Below are 16,566 nucleotides of genomic sequence, written 5' to 3'. Positions count from 1 at the left end.
TTTCCAGAGCATTTCTGCAGGGCTGATTACATTTTCCTTGTTGTTTTTGTTGTTGTTGTTGTTTTTTAATTTTTGCTTTGTTAAAAAAGGAGTTTGGAAAACACAGAGTTAGAGTTAAATAGGTCATACCGGCTCCCCAATATATTTTTATGAACATTTCCAAACCTATAGAAAAGTTTGGAAGAATTACAGAGTGAACAAGCACACACCTACCACCTGGAGTCAACAATGAAAAATTTGTTATATTTGCTGTATCACTTTTCTATATATCCATTTCTTTATTCATCAAATACTCTTAAATTTTTGATACATTTCAAAATGTCGCAAACCAGTAAATTAGTGTGGGTGCACATTTCTAGTTCGTCAACTATCATAGAGAAAAAGCATTCAAAACATTGTTAAATATGTCATCCATGATTTCATCAGGTTGAAGAATTTTAATTTGCTGAGTTTATTTTATTTTTAATTTATTGTAAGATGGTCAGGAAAGTACTTTGGACACTTTATACATATATATGGCTCAAGTTCATAATCATCCCAAGCATCGCCCCACTTTCTATGCCTTGCAAATTCAGAATCTCCTCTAAAATTCAGGTCAGTGGGGCAGTGGCAGCCAGTCCTGAGGCGGAGGTGGCCAAGCCCAGGGTGGCCAGTCCAGGAACACCCAGACCCGGAGTGCCCGGGCCCGGAGAAGCTGGGCCCAGAGCAGCCGGGTCAGGAGCAGCCAGGCCCAGAACAGCAGTAGCCAAGCCCAGAGCATCCAGGCTGGGAGCGGCCGGGCCCGGGGCAGCCAGGCCCAGAGCAGCAGCTGCCAGGCTGGGAGCGGCCAGGCCCGGAGCAGCTGGGTCTGGTGCGGCCAGGCCCGAAGCAGCGGCTGCCAGGCTGGGAGTTGCCGGGCCCGGAGCAGCCGGGTCGGGTGAGGCCAGGCCCGGAGCAGCAGCAGCCAAGTCCAGAGCAACTAGGTAGGAAGCGGCGGTGACCAGACCCGGAGCAGCTGGTTGTGGAATGAACCAGAGCAACAGAGGCCAGGCCCGGAGCAGCCAGGCCCGGAACTGCTCGCTCCTCACCTGCCCCTGCCCCACGGCTGCCTCTCAGACATGGCTGGAAACTTTTGTGGGAACTTGAGGGTCTGCTGAATCAAGTGATGAAGGCTTAGATCTGGATGTGTTGAGTTAGTATAGCACTGGGGTGTTGATCTGTGAGTGCCTTGGGTGGGGCCTGGATGAGGCTGGTTGACCTATTTGGAAATGTCTTTTGTGTGAAATGTATCATTGGGCATGTGGTGGTATTATTGATATGAGAAAATGCTAAGTAACAGATTTACTATCTGAAAAGGGATTTACTATCGGGGAAAGGGAGGGAGGAAGAGACTGAACATAAACTGTGCACCTATGGATGAGGACAATGGGGGATGGGGAGGGGTCGGAGGGTGGGGTGGGAACCTGGTGGAGAGGGGAAGAAATGAGGAACCTTTGTAATAATATGAACAATAAAGATTGATTTAAAAAATAATAAAATAAAATAAAATAAAATAAAATAAAATAAAATAAAATTCAGGTCAGGCCTTGCCTAGGAAAACCCCTTGCTGGCTCCTGCTGCTTCTCCTTTCTGCCTTCACTACCCCTTGCTCTGTGTGGAGCATTTCTCCTCGGGGCATTTAAAGAACCAGGTTCCCCGAAACCGGTTTGGCTCAGTGGATAGAGCATCGGCTTGGGGACTGAAAGGTCCCAGGTTCGATTCCGGTCAAGGGCATGTACCTTGGTTGCAGGCACATCCCCAGTAGTGGGTGTGCAAGAGGGAGCTGATCGATGATTCTCTCTCATCAATGTTTCTAACTCTCTATTCCCTCTCTCTTCCTCTCTGTGAAAAATCAATAAAATATATTTTTTAAAATAATAATAATAATTAAAAAATAAAGAACCAGGTTCCTGCCCTAGCTGGTTTGGCTCAATTGATAGAGCATCACCTGTGGTCCCAGGTTTGATTCTGGCCAAGGGTACATGCCTGGGTTGTGGGCTCAATCCCCAGTAGGGGGCGTGCAGGAGGCAGCCAGTCAATGATTCTCTCTCATCATTGATGTTTCTATCTTTCTCTCCCTCTCCCTTCCTCTCTAAAATCAATAATATATATTAAAAAAAAAAAAAAAGAAAGAAAGAAAAGAAAGAAAGAAAAGAACCAGATTCTTGCCACTAACCCTTCTTATCAGACTACTAGAGGCCTGATGCATGAAATTCATGCAAGAGTAGGCCTTCCTTCCCCAGGCTGCCAGCACTGGCTTCCCTCCAGCACCAAGATGCAGGCTTCCCTCGGGCTGCTGGCAGGCACCCATAACCCAGGCTTCACTTGCAGCCCTGGCTTCATCTGGAAGGTTTTCGGAAGGATGTCCGGTCTAATTAGCATATTACGCTTTTATTATTATAGATATGTTCTGCTCACTGGCTCTCCCTCCCTGGTTTCTGAAAGTATTAGGGAGTTGGGATTTGCACCTCCTGGCTTATGGTAGGACCAGATAGATGTGTGTCAATAAGCAGACTATAAAAGAAAGAAGGAAACTAGCATGAGGCAGGGGAACTGGTGAGGCTGGCTGCTTCTCTCTGCCAGATTGTAGGAGTTGCGGAATTTGGCCCTAGGCCGAATTAAATGTCCCTTTTTGACTCACTGGCATTTTTTTCTTAGTCTCTTCCCAGCCTAGTTTCTCATACCCTCATTCTACCATGAAAAGCCACCTACATTTTTTCTCCCATTAAAAGCCACCCACATTCATGTGAAGGCCAAGATGGGGACTGGGGAGGGTGCCTCAATCCAAGGAAGTTTCCTGGGGCCCGTTGGGGAGATTAACATGTGCTCTTGGTAGCTGAGGAACACAGCAGACTTGTATTTGCGTCTGCCTGGACACTGAATGAATGGTGGAGAGAGGGGCTAGCTAGCTGCTCAGACGGGAGCAGGGAGAGGCTGGGCTGCACCGAACTGGGCCTGCCATTCCCGAGGCTGCTGGGCCAAAAGCACACCTCCCATCAACGGAGCAGTCACTCTGCCCTTAGCCAGCGCCCAGAAAGCTGGCATGTCTCCTTTAAGAGGCTCTTGCACCGCTTTCGGTGGTCCTCTTAGACAAGACCTAGGACGACTTCTCTCTGTGGACCCTCCCTGGCTCCACATCTTTCCTTACAGAGATGTGGAGGTCCTCCCCTGACAGTCCGTTTTGGAGCCCAGATAAATAAATCTTTAACTGTAGAATGTAACCTTCAGGCAGCCCAAGAACAAAAACAAACAAACAAACAACAACAGTGGGTAAGCTTACTGCCTCTTTATAAGAATCCAAGGAGACCAAGGCCGGGTTATTTTAGGGTTCCCTGTGCTCAGTTATCTCAGCCAAATATGGGGCTGGTAAGGCACGGGGCATTGCACGCCAACCTGGAGAGTGGTTGACAGGAATACAGAAACTAGTTAGGTGCTCTGAAGTCAGGATTGAGATGTTTCTGGCCATTATGACCATTTGAGTCATTAAATAAACACTAAGCAAAATTAACTCATATTTCTTCACACACAAAAAAGTAATAAAGTTCCTTGATTTATAACCCATGTGGCTCAAGAGTTCTCTTACTTTTCTGTTAAGAAGTGAGGACAGCTCAGCTGAGATTATATTAATGTTTACTTGTTGGAACCCGGAAATGTGCCTCTTGAGGATTTTTGTAAACAGTGCATGCGTGGACAAGGGCTCTGTATATATTCTAACATTATTGGAGTATTTTGTGCATAGGAAGGCCTTCTAGAAAATGTGTGCCTTATTCTTCTTGAGGTACAAAACACTACTCTTTTCAGGCAACAACGCTCTGAACCAAATGATGTTTGTGTGTTTGCTATTACAGCAAGAGAAGGAGAGAGTAGGTTACATAAATTTGACCTTGGAGATTTAACACTGTTCATAATGGTTAAGATAGTAGATTTTTTTTTTTTTTTTTTTTTTTTTTTTTTTTTTTTTTTACAAACACGGAGAACATGAGCCAAAATCAATAGAGACTGGTGTTTTGTTCCAGAAAAACTACATGAGCTAACCATGGACCATGCAGGACATAGTATCAGGAAAAGTCATTTTTACACTTTTGGAAAGGTGTTTAGATATATTGCTTGGCACAGCATTTTATTTTGATTTTTATATACCATAATTTTACTGTTCTTCCTCTTTGCACATGTGTACCAAGGATATTCAAAGGGCTACAGTAAAAAACAATTGCACATGCTCACGTAAGGACATGCACTCACATCCAAATGCACGCACACATAGACACAAATAAATGCCATCGAAGAAAAAGACATAGGAGGTATTCAGTAAGGAAAACTGACCATTAATCAGAAATGTAACTTTGAGACCAAAAATACCTTTGGTTAAAAGTGGGTAAGCTTACTGCCTCTTTATAAGAATCCAAGGAGACCAAGGCCAGGTTATTTTAGGGTTCCCTGTGCTCAGTTATCTCAGCCAAATATGAGGCTGGTAAGGCACGGGGCATTGCACGCCAACCTGGAGGGTGGTTGACAGAAATACAGAACCTCGTTAGATGCTCTGAAGTCAGGACTGAGATGTTTCTGGCCATTATGACCATTTGAGTCATTAAATAAACACTAAGCAAAATTAACTCATATTTCTTCACACACAAAAAAGTAATAAAGTTCCTTGATTTATAACCCATGTGGCTCAAGAGTTCTCTTACTTTTCTGTTAAGAAGTGAGGACAGCTCAGCTGAGATTATATCAATGTTTACTTGTTGGAACCCGGAAATGTGCCTCTTGAGGATTTTTGTAAACAGTGCATGCATGGACAAGGGCTCTGTATATACTAACATTATTGGAGTATTTTGTGCATAGGAAGGCCTTCTAAAAAATGTGTGCCTTTGCCTCTCTCTTTTACACGCTTGCCTCTCTGTTTGTGGTATTTATCACGATAATGCTTTATAGATTCACATTAGATGTTATGTAGTCAAATATGTAATGTATATCTTAGGGTCCCAAGCCTTATTACTTACTAACTGTAAGACCTTCAGCAAGTCTGTCTCTCTGAATTATAGCTTCTACGTCTATAAAATGGAGCTAAGGATACCTTTTTATGGTAATTTTGTTTTACTTTTTAATTAAATCTTTATTGTTGAAAGTATTACATTTCCCCCTCTCGCTCCCCTAAACTCCTTCTAGCCTGTCCCCAACCTCCACCTCAGGCCTTCACCACTGTATTGTCTATATCCGTGGGTTATGCATCTACACATACAAGTTCTTTGGTTGATCATTTCCCACCTACCCACTCTACCCACCTTCCCTCTGAGCCTCTGCAGTGTGTCCTGTGCTCCCATGTCTCTGTTTTATGATGATTTTAAAGCAGGTTCTCAAAATTCTTTGACACTCTTCCCATCAAAATATGGAGTCCAAGTTCTTAAGCATGGGCCAGGCTGAGTGACTCACGTCTAAAGAATGGAATGTGGTGCAAATAATGCCTGACTCCTGACACGAGGTTTCCCCTGGTGCTCCCTCTTGGAATGCTTTCTCCTGGAATCCAACTACTTCACCATTTGGTGAATAAGCCACGCTGCCACATGGGAAGATGTATAGAGCGGTTCTAGGGTTAAGCCTCTGACTGACCTTTTGGCAGAGCCACAAACAAATCCCAGCTGAGAGGGCACAGCCCCCTTAGCATAATTAAGCTTGATCTTGTGACACTCCCTAGATCCTTCCTGGGTAGGTAATGGCCTGTGGGAGGTACAGCAAGTGCTGCCAAAACAAGTGAAAGTTACAAGAACATTGTAAATTACCTTGTTTACCTCTGACTATAAAATAAAGGCTCAGCTTGCAGTCTGGATCTGTTCTGTGTTCTCAGCCAGGCACCAAAAATCCACCTAGACCCAGCTTATTCTCTTTGTCTGTCTTTTCTTCATCCTTCACCAACCCCATTCAGGCTTGCCGAACCCTTGGCTGTGCTGGTACAGACATTCCAACAACAGTCCAGATAAGCTCCCAGCTGACATCAGCCACCACATATGTGAGGATTGACCTCGGAACTCAGATTCCCGCCTCCCCAGCCAGCACACCATTCTCTCACACTGTAGCTTCTCAGAGATTGGAGTTATGTAGCCACAAACCAAGACTGTCTGGAGTCACCAGAAGCTGGAACAGGCAAGGGACAGATTCTCCCTCAGAGCCCCAGAGCAAGTACAGTCCTGAGGACACCTTGCTTTCAGGCTTTCAGACCTTGACTGTGAGAGAAAGCATTTCTGCTGTGTAAGCCACCAAATTGTGTGGTACAATAATTTGTTATGGCAGCCTAGGAAATCAATGCAATGAATGAATCTCTCATAACACTGAGTGAAAAATCCGTTACAAAAAACCAAAAACAAAAAAAAAAACACATTGAAATAAAGTTTTAAAAACACAAAAACTGATACTTTATATTGTTTGTGGATGCATATTTATTGATAAAAGTATTAAGAAATAAATAGGTAAGATTAACACCCAATTTAGGGGGGGAGGTGGACGTGAAGTAATGGGAGGGAAGGGAACAGAATCGGGGTACCCAGAGGGCTTTACCCATATTGATAATATTGTGTTTTCTAGAGCTGAGTGATAGACTCGGGCATGATCAACATCATATTCTTCTACCATTGTGTATGACCTAACATTTTACATTCAATTTTGCAATAATTGAATGTAAAATAACATTGAAAAGGAAAAAGAAATGGACAGGAAGGAACGGTGACAGCATTTTGAATTGGGGAGCTGCTTTCTTGGATAAGGCATGACCTTTCAAATGTCAGCCAAAACAACATGCATCTCCTGATCGCTAATGAGCAGATGAAAATCACCGTGTTAATATTCAGTGTTCTGATGTTGATTATAAATAATTCCAATAGTAACCTTTTTCATTGGGAAAAAACACCTGTGCAGCGCCAACTCTGATTACTCCCTGTGGGTACTGCTCAGCTAAAAATTAATATATCATACTTTCTAGAATGACAGACTGTGGGCTGGAATAAGAGAAAACAGTAATTTATAAGATGGAGTAATTACTGGAAGATCCAGGTACTATTTACTGACTTTCTTCTTTGTTCTCAAGTCAAGGAAATTATTCAGTCCACCTTCCCAGAGTCCTTTATTAGCCTTAATCTTAGGTTGTCTATCAAAAACAGTACTGTTGTGGATTAATAAACACCACAAACCCGTAATAAACCGCCGGGGACCATGGTTTTCCAAGGTAGTAAGTGAGCTCAGCTGAAGCATCACCGAGGTGAGCCTGGGCCGCGGGGCGTGCGCTCCTCTGGCGAGGCTGAGGACGCCTCCCTGGCTGCGCTTTCTGGAATATCCACGAGGTGGCAGCAGCTCCCTGGCTACCAACCAGTGGCCTCCAAGGACAACAGAGGCCACTCTTGGCTTCCTCCTTATCAAATAAGGCGGTTGTGGTTTCCAAATGGATTTGATTGTTTCTTTTGGCGCTGGGGTTAGAAAACATGGTGACTATTTTCAGTGAAAAATTATTCAGGTTTAATCACAACCAACATAAGCACAACATGGCCTCAGTGCTCTCTGCAATTTCACAACAATGATTAGCTGGCAAGTCTTCTGGTCAAGATCCAGTCCCTGGGCTTGCCCATGGTGTTATACTTCAAGTCGCCTTTCTTTCACACGTTAACAAAATGCAAGTGTTTAGCAACCCTTTTTTGTTTAAGAGGACTCCATCTTTGCCCCCTCTTTTCCCATCCCTCTCCAAGAATGGATCTGACAGACAGGTGCTGAGGGCACCTGGGGAACTGAACTTGGAGGACAGAGGGAGCACAAGAAGCCCTCAGGCTAGTCCTATAGAAGAATTTCCAAGCATGAATCCCTGGTTTTTCTCTGGCAGGTGGCCTTCCAGAATCTCCAGCTTCCTTTGAAGCTAGTTGTCGCCATAGGACTATAGGATTAAGTTCTGGCCAATGGGGTCTGAGCAAAAATAACGTGGGCAACTTCGGGGTTTATGCCTTCAAGCGAAGGGGTTTGTCTTCCCTTCTTTCCCTTTCTGCCAGCAGGAATATTGGTGTAAATGAACCTTCTTGGTCGTGAAGATGAGGACAACACCTAAAAGATGACAGAACAGCATGAGGCGAAAAAGCTGAGCCCTTGACGATTTGCTAAGGAGAGCCACCATATTTCCACAGGAGCAGGAAATCATCTTCCAACTTGTTAAAGCCATCGAATACCAGTTCTGACTTGTTTGAGTGGATTTCCTCCCAATATCAATATCTGTGTCAGCCTTTCAGGCTCTGGGCCCGCCCCCAGCACCCCCTACCCCCTATAATTAACTGGCCAGATTTAGAATACTACAAGGAACAATTTGTCCTGTACTTTCTTGCTCTGTGCGCTATCTCTCCCCTGTGGTTCTTAGGTATGTCCTCTGTGAAAAAGCATTACACAGTGTTCTTTCCCCATTCCATTCTCTGCTCTTAGCTTTCAGTCCATCAATCTTTCTCGCTCTCTCTAAGGCTCTATTATTAAGCTCTCCACCTTTGTGCTGTTGGCATCTATTATAAGGCTGCAATTCCATGGTTCTGCTGCTCATTCCGACCGACTTGCTGCACTGTAGAATGGGGCAATTTGTTGCCTTCAGAAAACTCTATCTCCGCGTATATAGGAAAAGGTCAGGCTCTCTCACATAAAACCACAGGAAGATGACTTGACCAAGGAAAACAAACACAGCCTCATTGTCCTACCTCAGGCCACTCTCAGGAGAACTAATTGGATCCCAAGGGGATCAAAGACTGAAACCAGTCCCACCTCCTCCCTGCAGGAAAGCTAGCTGTCACGTGAGGAGGTGAGGAGGGGAGGGTCATTCGCTCAAGCCAGAGAAAGTAGTATTTTAAAACACAACAGTTGGTAGTCCAAGCAAGCTGTTGCCACCAGAAATATGCTGCAAGAATTACAGTGACGTCTGTCTAGGAGGCATAACCTGGCACTGGGAAATCTGGGAGCAAGCTATCTTTGGGGACTAGGCTTATAGTTGGTATTAGGGAGACGCTCAGCAGATAGTAGGACTTGAAGCATTAAGCAGGGGTTTAAGGACAGGACTTCAGGCCCCAAAGTAGTGATTCCCCACTGGAGGGAATCTCATCTCTCCAGGGGACACGTGGCAATGCCTGAAGGGAGGTTTAGTTGTTATAAGTGAGGGATGTCAATGGCATCAAATGAATAGAGGCCAGGGATGCTGTTAACGTTTTATAATGCATAGAGCAGCCTACACACAGACACACAATACAAAATTGTCTGGCACCGTGGTCGGCAAACTGTGGCTCATGAGCCACATGCGGTTCTTTGGCCCCTTGAGTGTGGCTCTTCCTCACAATACCACGGCCTGGGCGAGTCTATTTTGAAGAAGTGGCGTTAGAAGTTTAAATTTAAAAAATTTGGCTCTCAAAAGAAATTTCAATCGTTGTACTGTTGATATTTGGCTCTGTTGACTAATGAGTTTGCCGACCACTGACCTAGGGTATCAGGCTGAGCCTGAAGGAAAGAAACATAAGGTCTTAAGTAAAGAAAAAAGAAGGATGTAAAAATAAGGATAACAGCTAGCACTAGTTACACACTTGCTGTGTCCCAGGTATTGTTCTGTTGCCTAACTTGGATTAACTCATTTAATCTTCATAAAAATCCTTTTCAACCCATGTTACAGACAAGGAAAATAAGTTTAGACTTTCCCCAAGGCAAGCTTCCCAGTTTTCTTCCCATCATGGAACACACACACACAATAGCTACTATAGGCAAAGAATATTAGAATTAATAAGAGAGCATAGTAAGTTTGCCATAAATAAGATCAACAGAAAAATAAAAATTGTAAATCTATACTTCAGCAACAAATATTTAGAAAAAAACAATTAAAAGAAAGATGCCAATTTACAATGACCAAAACAATTTGTAAGGAATAAATCCAGTAAGAGATGTGCAAGAGCTTCATAGAGAAGTCAGTGATAAACATCAAAAGCACAGTGGGGTACAGGGATGAGAATGTTTATGACCCGAGGCAACTTGGCCAGGGATTCCTGCAGCCCCATGTGCCTCTCAGCTCTCTGCAGAGGGTTTAGACTCTCTGAAGCCCATTCTGAGTATATCAGTTTGCTTACATGGAACAACAGATAGAAAACCCTGCTGTTATTATTAAGAAATTTTAATTAGTAGTTCTGTCTTCCCATAAAGAAAACATTGGGCCTATATATTTCTTTGATGTTGTTGTTGTTTAGTCCTCACCTGAGGATATTTTTTCCATTAATTTTTAGAGAGAGTGGAAGGGAGGGGGAGAAATACTGAGAGAGAAACATCGATGTGAGAGAAACACATCAATTGGTTGCCTCCCATACCCGCCCTGACCAGGGCCAGGGATTGAGCCTGCAACACAGATAAGTGTCTTGACTGGAATTGAACCCAAGATCCTTCAGTCCTTGGGCAGACACTCTAACTACTGAGAAAAATCGGCTAGGGCAAGGCCTAGATATTTTTAAAGGCAGGCATAGGCAAACACTCAAGAGCTTATTCCAATTGTACATGAAATCTTACAAAATGGTAGAAAAAGAAGGAATAGGATCCAATTTATCACCTGAGGCTGGTACCTTGACACTAAAACTAGATAAGAACTAGGAAAATAAACTGTCAAAATATAATAAGCAAAATACAATTGCAAATCTCTATTTCAGTAACAAATATGTAGAAGACAAAATTCAAAGAAAGATGCTACTTACAACACCACCAAAAAAAAAAAAAAAAAAAAAAAAAAAAAAAAAAAAAGGCACCATGGAATAGATCTAACAAAAGACGTGTAAGCTGTCTATGGGGAAAAAAAAAACCAAACAAACCATAAAACTTCAGGAAAGAACATTAGGAAGCTGTAAACAATATTTTTCTAAAACAACCTATAGATTTAATGGCATTGTATTCATGGAACTTGACATGCTGGTCCTAAAATAGAGGAGAGCAAAGAGTCAAGAATAGTCCAAACAATCCTAGAGAACAAGTGAAAGCAATGATAGTAAGATGTTTTAGAAAGTCATTAATAATTAAGAGCATGTTATTCATTCAGAGATAGATCAGTGGACCAAAATAGTCTAGATACAGGGGTCCTCAAACTTTTTAAAGTGGGGGCCAGATCACGGTCCCTCAGAGAGCTGGAGGGCCGGACTATATGAACTACTAATTCCTACTGTAACACCTCGGCTGCGCTCACTGCCCAAAAAACCTGGCGGGCCGGATCAGACTCCTCTGCGGGCCACATGTGGCCCGTGGGCCGTAGTTTGAAGACGCCTGGAAGAAGACCAATTTATTCATACGACATTAGTTAGCAAGATTATGTGGGTTTCAAATGTACATTTCTATGACAAATGATCTGTATATTGCATTGTATGCCCACCAACCACAGTCAAATTCTCTTCCATCACCATATATTTGCTGAAGGTAATTTTTCATGCTGCAATAGACAACTACAACTGAATAAATCCTAGCACAAACTTTGTGCTAGTATAAAGCCTAGCACAAACTTCCCCAACAGGTGCACCAAGGCACACTGATAGGCAGAGTATGGATTATAGATGAGCTCAAGGTATTGATCCTTCAACCACTGAGGCTGCCCAGAGCAGGTAGGTCAAGGCAGATGTGGAAAAAACATAGTCAAGAATAGATTATCCCACCGAAACCGGTTTGGCTCAGTAGAGCGTTGGCCTGCAGACTGAAAGGTCCCAGGTTCGATTCCAGTCAAGGGCATGTACCTTGGTTGCGGGCACATCACTGGTAGGGGGTGTGCAGGAGGCAGCTGATCGATGTTTCTCTCTCATCGATGTTTCTAACTCTCTATCCTTCTCCCTTCCTCTCTGTAAAAAATCAATTAAAAAATTAAATAAAAAGAATAGATTATCCCCAGCCAAGAGGAGCCTCACTTGTTTATCCCAGTGTGCCATACAATATTATTGGGTGTGTGTGTGTGTGTGTGTGTGTGTGTGGTATGAAGTGAAAAGGGTAGGAAATGCTGGATTACAAAATTTCAATTTACTCTGGAGTGTGTGTGATAATTTATATTTTCTAGGACTGTGTTCTCAGTGTTTCATCAACTGGAAACTTGCTAGAAATGCAGATTTTCAGACCCCATCTCAAAGCTACTAAACCAGGTACTCTAGGGGTGAGTCCCAGCAATCTGGATTTGAAAGCCTCCCAGGTGAGCCAGATACACATTAAAGCCAAGGAAATTGCTCTAGGAATTTGTGCATTTCACCTGTTTTCAAGTTTATTGAGAAAGAGGCTTCAATTGTTTTCTTACATCCTTTTAGTACCTGAGTCATGCCTTCTTTTCATTGCTGATGTTTGTATTTACTTCTCTTTTTTGGTCAAGCTCTCTGAAGGTTTGTCAGTACTATTAGTCTTTTCAAAAGATGTATTTTATTGTTTCTTCATTTTCTATTTGATTGATTCTTTCTCTTATTATTTCCATTCTTCTACCGTCTTTAGATTTATTTTGATGCCCTGTTCCTCCTGTTAACCAAATATTTGGGAACACACTGAACCCAATATTTGGCTTAGATTTATTGGAGGGTGGGCAACAGATGGTATCAATTCTGGCCCCAAACACATGTAGTTAAATATTCTCCAAGTATTTCCCCCATTTTTACTTTTTATTTAGATCTAATGATGATAGGTGAATCCTCCCCTACCCCCCTCTCTTTATCTGGTGCTCTCACCACCAAACCCCAGTTCAATTCTCTTAAATGAACCTAATAGAACATTTCTGGAAATATGGCTTCATGTGAACATTTTCCAGCCCATCTTCTCAACTTCTGACTATGCAAACTCCCATTGCAGAGATGCAATGCAAACTCCTCTTTATGGATTGTCTCAGTAATCTTCACAAAACCCGGTGAGATGTGTGCTATTATTATTCCTCCTTTATAACGAAGAAATTGAAGTGAAGATAAATTAAGTAACTTCCCAAGGATAACAAAGGTCGGGAGCATGCAGGGAAGCTGGGTTTCCAACCCACATTTGTCTTACAACCAATTCAATGTGTTTTATGGACAGGGGTGAGGGGAGAGAAGTGAATATTTGAGGTTAGAGTCAAAAGAAAAAAAAAAGACATCATTTGGTTTTAGAGTGTTACAGTAAAAAAAAAAAAAAAAAAAAAAAAAAATCTCACAATTTGATGCAGTTTGTTAAGGGAATACTAAAAATCCAACCCAAAATCAGAGACCTGGTGTACACTTACAAAGTGTGGCAAGCGGTAACAGGTGGGTGCAAAACACCACCTGGATTCCCAGATACTCTGATGGAAATTCGTCTTTCTCTGCCTCGTTCAGATGATTAGTTTGTACTTCCTGGCACAACTTACAAAAAAAAATAAATAAAAAAAAATGGCCATGTGTATAATTTATAAAACCATCGCTGACAAATATATTTTTAGCCCAAAATAAAAGTTTCTTCTGCTAATCCTAGATCTTGGCTCTTAGCCCACTGGCTTCTTGCTTTTTTATTATTTGCAACAGAATCCAGCATTCAGAGAGAATAAAAGAGCTGAGCGGGGGGAATACAACTCCTGGTAACATTGTCTCTGTTCCTTGTGCACTTATCCTTTCTGTCTCTCCCCGGGGGAAGAGCGGATATTCTTACTTATGCTAAATCCAGCTGTTCCCCACAGCGCCATGCAAATCCGGCGCCACGCGCTCCGGAATAAAAAGTCGAGGCAGTGGGAGGTGCTCACACGAGAGCAACATGCAGCCCCAAAGCCCCAAACTGTTCCATCCATTTTCTCCTAAAAATAAAGGGCTCTATTCATCAAAAACTTTTATATACTCTTGTGATTTTTCTTACAAAAAAGCTAACATGATATGCAGGCAAGGAATAAAACTGCTTCACAAACCATGCAGCCTTTCATTCCCAGAGTAAGCAAATAATCCAGAAAGAGGACAAGTAGGAGAGGCAATTTTTGCTGTATTTATTCATCAGACAAAAAAAAAAAAAAAGTCTTCTGCAAACGGGATCTGACCTTGAAATTGTTCAGTTTGAGGAAAACTGTCCCCTTTCTGCACACCCATTTAACCAAAAGAATTACCCAGAGCCTACAGGTGAGAGATGCCATAACTTTGTTTTATTTTTTATATTAAGCTATTATATGTATACATATCTTTTCATTGCCCCCCCATAGCTTTGTTTTAATGTGCTTTCTAAATATCACAGATTTCTTATCATTTCTTCCCAGTCAAGAATTGCTTAGTTAGAATTTACCAAAATTTAAAGATTATTCAGACCTTATTCTTCTATTCCTTCTCTCCTGTTTCCTCTCAATCTTTAAAAACAGTCTGTCTGTTATAAGTCCAGATAATTGTATGCTTTAGAATGTCCCCTCTGCTTATTAGCACAACACTGTAATTTGCTAACATTTTTGAAAGATTAAAAAAAAAATTACAATTTCACCCCAAACTCAGCTGGTTTCCATTCTCCAGGCTTCTTTTCTGACCTAAATTTGCATCATTTATTCTCTTCACCAGGTTAGGGACCACAGGAAAATCCAAATCATTGCACAGAAAAAGCAGAATGGTTAGTTGGGTTGGGCCACAGGGGCTTCTCCCTGGTGTTTAGCCATTAATGTGACTTGGCTTCTTGCTCTTTCTGTATTGTTCCCTTCTCTCCTCTTGGTGCACATCAGTTTGCACCAAGCTCATCTGTTCACACCAAGTCTCGCCATAATTTTGGGTGAGGCACAGACTTCCTTGGGTCGCTCTCATCCTCTGATATACCCTTCCCGCCTCCACCCCTGCCCTCCCTCCTCCCACAGGCACACATGCACACCTACAGACCAGCTCAGATTGAGTGAGGCAAACCCAAGGCATGATGTTCTCAGGATCTATAGTTTAACTGTGGGAGAAAAATATTCATTGTACAATCCCTGAGATCCAGATGTTTCTGCTTACCACTGTGCACTGAAGTGAGGTGGTGTGTGCAAGTGCATCACACGGCCTGGCATGCGCGGGAACACTCAGTGTTAGCTGTCTCATTACCGACAGAATTGGCTTAGAACAAAACCATGGCCTAATTTTTCTCCCTAAGTCTCTTTGAAGCTCTCCTTCCTTCCTCAGGAATTCTCTAATCATTCTCTGTAATTATTCCACACATGCAAATCCTCTCCGCCTAACAAGGCCAGAAAGTCCTTTAGGAGTCTTTTCTGTTTTTCCTTTGGATCCTCCACAGACTCTGGCAGAGTCTTAAAAGCATAGAAAGTGCTTAAATGGTAGTGTTTTCAGTTATTCATCTGCCTTGCTAGCTAGTCATTTAACTGAGCTAAAAGTTTATTGAATTGAAAATTCCCATTAATCAGACAGTAATTATTTGAAATACACAGGAATTTTACTAACATCTCTAGAGACGTGAGACATTGTGTTCAGTCCCTCAAACACGCCAAGCTCTGCCAGGCCTGTCTCTCTTCGCTTGCGTTGTCAACCTGGAAGGCACATTTTCATTCTTTCAAAATGTTGTGTAAAGCCCACCTTTTTTTAAATGAAGGCTTTCTTCCCTTCCATCCCAAGATATAGTGTGTCAATCCCTTCTTCGGGTCCCTCTATATGTTGTGCTTACATTATAATAACAACTTACTTGTTATGAATGATACCATCGCCTCCCCAAGAGAGTATAAGCTCCCTGAAGACAAGAACTGTATCTTTTTTTTTTTAAATATATATTTTATTGATTTTTACAGAGAGGAAGGGAGAGGGGGAGTTAGAAACAGCAATGAGAGAGAAACATCGACCAGCTGCCTCCTGCACACCCCCCACTGGGGATGTGCCCGCAACCAAGGTACATGCCCTTGACCGGAATCGAACCCGGGACCTTTCAGTCCGCAGGTCGATGCTCTATCCGCTGAGCCAAACCAGCCAGGGCAAGAACTGTATCTTAATCTCCTGTGGACAACCATCCTTTGTGCTTCTTTATATGCCATGATCACTTCATAGTGTACATTGAATGGCAAATGGCAACTGGACACCTACCTACGTGGTCTCACAGCTAACGTGATGGGAAAGAACGTTTAGGCAACTTGTCAAAGGGTGAAAGAGCTGGTCAAAGAACAAAGCACCACAATGTGATGCCATTTCTAGGCTTCAAACATTCTGACCTGGAGAATAAAAAAGATGTAACAGCAGAAATGCCAAATGGTTTCAGACCTATATTTGAATCTAAAAGATGAACTAGCCATTAAAAAACCTTTTCTTATGGAAATCATCAGACATATACAAAAAAATAGACACTAGTTTAATGGAATCTCCAGCTTCACAAGCTATCAGTGTTTGGCAAATCTTATGCTATTTAGGCTCTTATCTATTTTCTGTCCCTACTGGATTACTTTAAAACTAAATCTAGGCAATCTGTTTACATTTATTCTGTAGAAATTTTAGAATATGCCTCTAAAAGATAAAGAATCTTCTATTACACATGACCATAATATCAGTATCACTAAAAATTAATGATATTTTCTGTGTATCATCAAATATCCAATCAGTGTTCAAATTTCAACTGCCTCATTAATATTTTTTTTCAGAG

The sequence above is a fragment of the Pipistrellus kuhlii genome, unplaced genomic scaffold (genome assembly GCF_014108245.1).
Source record: "Pipistrellus kuhlii isolate mPipKuh1 unplaced genomic scaffold, mPipKuh1.p scaffold_m20_p_7, whole genome shotgun sequence".
In the NCBI taxonomy this organism is placed as follows: Eukaryota; Metazoa; Chordata; class Mammalia; order Chiroptera; family Vespertilionidae; genus Pipistrellus; species Pipistrellus kuhlii.
The sequence above is the reverse complement of the archived record's forward strand: the minus strand, read 5'-3'. Positions refer to the sequence as shown.